The sequence below is a fragment of the Bos indicus genome, chromosome 4 (assembly GCF_029378745.1).
Source record: "Bos indicus isolate NIAB-ARS_2022 breed Sahiwal x Tharparkar chromosome 4, NIAB-ARS_B.indTharparkar_mat_pri_1.0, whole genome shotgun sequence".
Classification (NCBI taxonomy): Eukaryota; Metazoa; Chordata; class Mammalia; order Artiodactyla; family Bovidae; genus Bos; species Bos indicus.
Window position 1 is genome coordinate 53,727,001 of NC_091763.1, and position 6,488 is coordinate 53,733,488.

Genomic DNA, 6,488 nt, shown 5'->3' on the forward strand with positions numbered 1-6,488 from the left:
TTAGCATCTGAGCCATGGTGCAACCAAAAAAAAAAAGTATAAACACATGTGGTTGTCACATGTTGGAAAAAATCAAGAATCAAAAGTAAGAATTAAAGTTGGAATGAAAAGAAGGATAAATATCAATGACAAGGATTCTGGCTAGGGTGCATGAGCAGATGGGGCTATTACTCTAGACAAGAAATGTACCCTGAGAAAACTGTTTAATTCTAAGGTAAAAGATTCAATTTAAGTTTAGAGTTGTCTTCTCTGTTCTAGAAGAAATCAAAATTCAATCATACTGTGATACATAAACACCAAGTATGAATAAGATAGTTAATTTGCCTTGGCTTGTTAACTCATTGAAGAAAAATTTATTGAACCAGGCAGTGTGAGAGGTGCCTATTCTTACCTTCAGCAAAAGATATTCATGGTTACATCTGGACTTTGTGTCCATTAGAATCATCTCTGCTACTCTTAGTTCTTGGGTCTCCAAGTCCATTTAAATAATCAGTGGTTACTGAGCCAAGTAGTCATAGGAGTGAGGACATGTCCAGTTCACCCTGTTTCTAATAGGATGTTACCCTACCCAAATGAGTTCTGCTTCACCAAGTTTCCAGGACCAAATTCTGGTCTAGTAGAAGAAGGCAAAATTCATTTGTAGCAGAGCAGAGTCAAATTTATCACAGCAGGCAAATACTGGGGTCATTTTTGGTCTTTCGGGATAAAGACTAAGGTCTACTAGGAAAGGCTGGCACACTCCCTTGCTCCTCCACGGGTGTTTGGTCCCAACTCCCTTACTTGGTGTTCTCTCTCAACCTGCTCCACCCCACAAACCAATGTCCCACTCCTTTCTCTTCCTCTACTCCAACTCTGCCCTAACTGTAACTTGCTAAGTAAGGAGCTCAGGCTTTATCTGGAAGCTTTAAGTGGTTCTCTTGGAATTGAAAATTGACTACTGCACAGTAGGAGAGCAAGTACTGGTTCAAGTTCACTTCACCAGTTAAATTTCTCACTACTTACCTAGGTAGCCTGCAGAATTGACACACCAAGCTGTGCAGATGTATAGGCTGCGCTCTGTGAAGTCACCTGGTGGGGTTGAGGCTGAGCTGTAGCCTGCACCTGACTCTTCCTGTGCCTGTCTTTTATCTGGGCCGTGTCCACCAAGAGGGGAGCCTCTTTCTTTGAGCCTATTTGCTCAAAGGCACCATCTGGCCCACAGGTGGCCCTAAAGCAAATCTCACCAAAGTGAGCCGTAGTTTTCTGTAGAGGGTGTGACTTATTCCAGATCCTAACCCATATTAAAGCAATTACATTGACATTAAATTGCTTTCATTTAGTCTTCTGGGAAGAACATCAGTTTCTATTAGATTTGACAATTTGAGGGGTAAGGAGCAGCGATTTGTTGTTTCCTGCTACAGATTAAAATATAGTTGTGTTGCTAAAGGAGTTCACAATCTAGCAGATTCAGAAAGCATATACAAATCTTTCTTAACTTACAGTGGGGTTGTTCTTAGTCACTCAGTCATGTTTGACTCTTTGTGACCCCATGGACAGTAGCCCACTGGGCTCCTCTATCCAAGGGGATTCTCCTGGCAAGAATACTGGAGTGGGTTGCCAGGCCCTCCTCCAGGGGATCTTCCCAACCCAGGGATCGAACCCAGGTCTCCCATATTGCAGGCAGATTCTCTACTGTCTGACCCACCAGGGAAGCCCTAAATTTACAGGGACATAACAATGAGGTTAAGAGAAGGCAATGGCACCCCACTCCAGTATTCTTGCCTGGAAAATCCCATGGATGGAGGAGCCTGGTAGGCTGCAGTCCATGGGGTCGCTAAGAGTCAGACATGACTGAGCGACTTCACTTTCACTTTTCATACATTGGAGAAGGAAATGGCAACCCACTCCAGTGTTCTTGCCTGGAGAATCTCAGGGACGGGGGAGCCTGGTGGGCTGCTGTCTATGGGGTCGCACAGAGTCAGACACGACTGAAGTGACTTAGCAGCAGCAACAATGAGGTTATGTCCCTGTAAACTCATCATGCATTAAAAATATCACTAAGTTGAAACACATTTAACACACAACCTACTGAACATCATAGCTTCGCCTAGCCTGCTTTAAACATGCTCAGAAGACTTATATTAGTCTACAACTGGACAAAGTCATCTAACACAAAGCCTATTTTATAGCATAGTATTGACTTCCTCATGTCTGGACTACTGTGCTAAAAATGAAAACAGAATTGTTGTATGGGTACAGAATGGTTAGATGTGTATCAGTTATTTACCCTTGTGATTGTATAGCTGCCTGGGAAAGTTGAAAATTCAAAGTGTGGTTTCTACTGAATGATTTACTGCTTTAGAACCATTATAAGTTCAAAAAATTGAAAGTCAAACCATCATTAAGTTGGGGACATCTATACACAAATAACTAATCAAGGCAGTAAAATAGAAGCAGCACAAAGTCTTCTGTGAATTTAGAGTGAGGGATTTCTTCTGATAGAGGAAGCTGAAGTGTTCAGGAGACAGTAACAAACCAAGTTATTGAGAGGTCGACAGAATTTTAATAGCCAATGAAAGAAAAACATGTACAGAAGAAATTCAGCCCAAAGGCGAGATGGTAGGAAAACATGGAGATATGAGACTGTACTGTTTTTAGGGAGAGTGCAAATGTTGCAAATAGAATGAGAAAAATCAATGATAAATAATGTTGTTCAAGTCTAATCAGAAGAGAAGGACCAGGGGGATCCATACTCTCCAGCCCTGTAATTTTAAACTTCCTCCCCAGAACTGCCTGTGACCATCCTGGCTTCTACTTCCCAAAGTGCTCCACATTTTCTGTAATGCGTACTTGTGTAACAAAATAAAAAGAAAGGAAATCCACTAGCCAAATCTGGCTTCATTTTTTAGATGGGAAAAGGGTGACAAGGATGATACACGAGGCCTACCTGCCATAAGTAGTCACAGGTAGCCCAGGATTAGAACCTGAGGCTCTAGCTCTTACCTGGCTTCTCATGTCTTGCTAATGTCTGGACTGCTAATGTCTTCCAGTCCATAGGGCGGTGCACTAGAAATCAGGTTGAGGTACAGAGTTAATAGGGCATGTTTTGGGAAATATGGATTTATTTCAAAGGACAACTAGGTGAAAGCATTTTTTTTTCCTCTGTTAAAACAAAATGCACTAGTTTCAAAGATAGAAGTTAGGTATCTCAGACCCCTGGGATGTATCATGGCTTTCATTGGCAAGAGAGGTACTTGGATGGAACATTTTAAAAAGCATTTTGGTGTAATGAGGCTGGAAAAGTAGGTTGCTGCCAACTTTTGGAAGCCCTTAAACATCAATCCAACCAGGGATTGGATTCAATTCATAGGCAATGCATAACTATTAAACTTTTAAAACCATGGAATGCAGTTATTGGAACTAACAGGTTTTAATTGCCTCACTTTAAAGTCCCTATTGCTTATGTCTTTTCAGTAAGATACGAGCTTTCTCTTTGTTGTTGCTGTTGTTGACCTGGAGCCACATTGTCAGTTTGGTTGGCTGAGTTCTGTTATTCTCTTAAAAAAAAAAAATGCATTCTGTTGGGTTTTTTTGTTTTTTGTATTTTTTGCTAATTTATAGGTTTTTTGAACTTCTTTGGATTTGCCCTGAGACCTGAGAATAGTTTAAGAGCAATGAAGTACCTACAAATTTCTCCCTGCTGAGTGTAAGAAAGCTAAAAAAATAAATAAATAAATAATAATAATAGTAATACTCAGTGGCCAAAGGAGACACTTCTGTTGAAGGAGGTTTACAGAGGAAAGACTTCTTGAGAGTAGGTGCTCTGTACTTGCCTCAGAAGTTTTGATTGTGGTGTACTGTGGCTGCTATTCCACTCTCCAGCACAGTGTGCATGCTTTGGAATTTAAATTTAGAGATTTTTTAGTTTCTGCATCTGTGTCTGGGGAACCTTCCAAATCAACAGTCTGCTTTCTTTCAAAAGCTGGATGAAAAAATTACAAAACATAGTCCCAGTTTTTCCTTTATAAGTTGAATAAGGTAAATATGCACACTAGCTCAAAGAAGGCGAACAAAATTCAAAGTTTCCCCCATCACAGTGCCAGAGTCCTTTAACCTCCTGGATAAGCTATTTTGTTATGATCTCTAGGCAACAAGGGTCTGATTAAAGAACTCTAATTGGAATTGAAATCAATTCTTATTTATTTAAAAAATAATTTATAATATTTTAGTATAATGCTGTAATTACATTAGCTAGAACTTTCAACAGGAATAAGTAATTTTTATGTTTAGATTGCATTATCTTTGAAAATATCACTATATGATCTGAATGAAATATAAATGTAACATATAGAATCAGTTTCTGAAACTTTTACTGTCTAAAATGTTTAAAAATTTATGGAAGTTCATACAAATGCAATCCAAGGATAGTAATTAAAGTGTAAAAATCCATGAATCCTTTGTGAATTGAAAGAATTCAACATCAGCCTCATATAAAGTCCTTTGTTACATTACTCAGGGTAACTTTCAACCAATGGATTTTTTTTAACTTTACTAAAAATTCTGAGTTCTTATTTCTGTGACTTTTCAAATGTGATATATTTTGTGTTGCTTTATTATTAATGCTATTGTTTCAAAATGAGGTGCAGACTCCTGATCTCAGCACATACCTTGGTGAATATACTTTTGCTTTGGGGCAAATACAACTTAATATTCATAACTCTTGGAATGCAGAAGCAGAGTGTGAAGAGAATCATTGCTATTCACAAGCTTTAGATACTGGGGCTAAATAGCTGATGTGAACAACTTATCAGGGGATTGGCATCATTATTTAAGGATCATGTAAAAGCCAAGATCACCCTGAGTTTCAAAAATCCAGGGGAAGGAAACCTCTCCTACTGGTTGATGTTTCAATAAAATATGGCTGAGAAAATAATGCCCCACGTCAAGAGATCTCAATGGGCTAGTTTTGAGAAAAATGATGAAGCAGAGACAGAGTAGTAAAATAAAAACACATTCCAGTGGAAAAGACCCTGATGCTGGGGAAGATTGAAGACAGGAAGAGAAAGGGGTGAGAGAGGATGAGATGGTTGGATGGCATCATTGACTCAATGGACATGAGTTTGAGCAAACTCTAGGAGATAGTGAAGGATGGGGAAGCCTGGCACGTTGCAGTCCATGGGGTCTCAAAGAGTCAGACACAACCGAGCAACTGAACAAAAACAGCAGTGATGACACTTAAAATCTGAAAATCAATTAAGACAATTTTGACATGATGTAAAATTAAGCAATTTTAGGAGTTCAAATGAGACCCAAGTAAGTGAGGTGCCTGTGTGTATAAGCACTTCAGAGTTTTACTGTTCTCTATCCACAACATTCACCAAAATTATTCAAGACACCAAGGGATTCCAAAGTTATTTTGTACTATTTAATAATGTTACTATTATGTAGTATGCATTGCAGTGTATAGCATGAATGAGAACTGAAAATAATTTTTAGAATTTCTGGAATATGAGTAACTTTTTTTTTTTCTGGAAAAGCTTCAAGTTAGATCTTTAGAGTAAGAATATTTCATTGCAAATCAAAAAATATCAAAGGATATCATACCTGTATATTTCTGTCTCTGTTTATCTGTTTTTGTATTTCTGTTAGTATTGCACCCTATAGCCATGTACCATTTTACAGACTTGTTCAAAAAATAAGACTATATACTCTTTATAAATTCATATATTGGTAATGGAACAAAAAATCATATTCCTTATGATGGAAAATTGAATTCCCAAATACTGAAATGGAATACTGAAGTATAATAGGATAATGAAATGCATTTACCAGATTTAGGGAAAATAATACCTTTATGATTCCTAAGATTATTCTCTAATACTGTACTTACCATCCTAGTTTGGAAAAATTTGGACTAAAAGTGAATAGACAGACTTAAAACCAGTATATCTAAATTAGTGTCACTAAAGTCATCAACAAAGGCACAACTAAAGACTTCAGAGTATAAGTCAAGCAAAATAAGGAAGAAATGAATTGCACACTTTCTAAAAGCTATTTAGGAACATATTCAGCAAAAATCTATACAAGAATATTCCTGATGAAGTTTTAAATTTTGGTGGGAAAGAAAATGTAACTAGATTATTACATAAAATCAAGTTGTCAAATATTAGAGCAATAGGAAGATATTTTATGAATAAAAATTGCCAACAAAGAAAAAACACTCGGAGAATATACAAGTCATGAACCTCTTTTAAAAAGAAGTATTAAACATTAAAACTGATGTTAAAAATACAGCCATCAGTGCTTTATTGGAGATGCTGAGGTAAAAGAAGAAAGGCATCTGTCGGTGTCCAAAGATAGTGAAGTAGTAACTACAAAGCAGTGAGGGTTAAAAAAAAAAGCACGAGCCAAAAATGTATCTTCATCCAGCTATCAAGGACACAGAATTTGATGGAGGCAGTGCACCAGGCAGGAACTTTCTAGAAGAAAACAAAAACAAAACCAAGCAA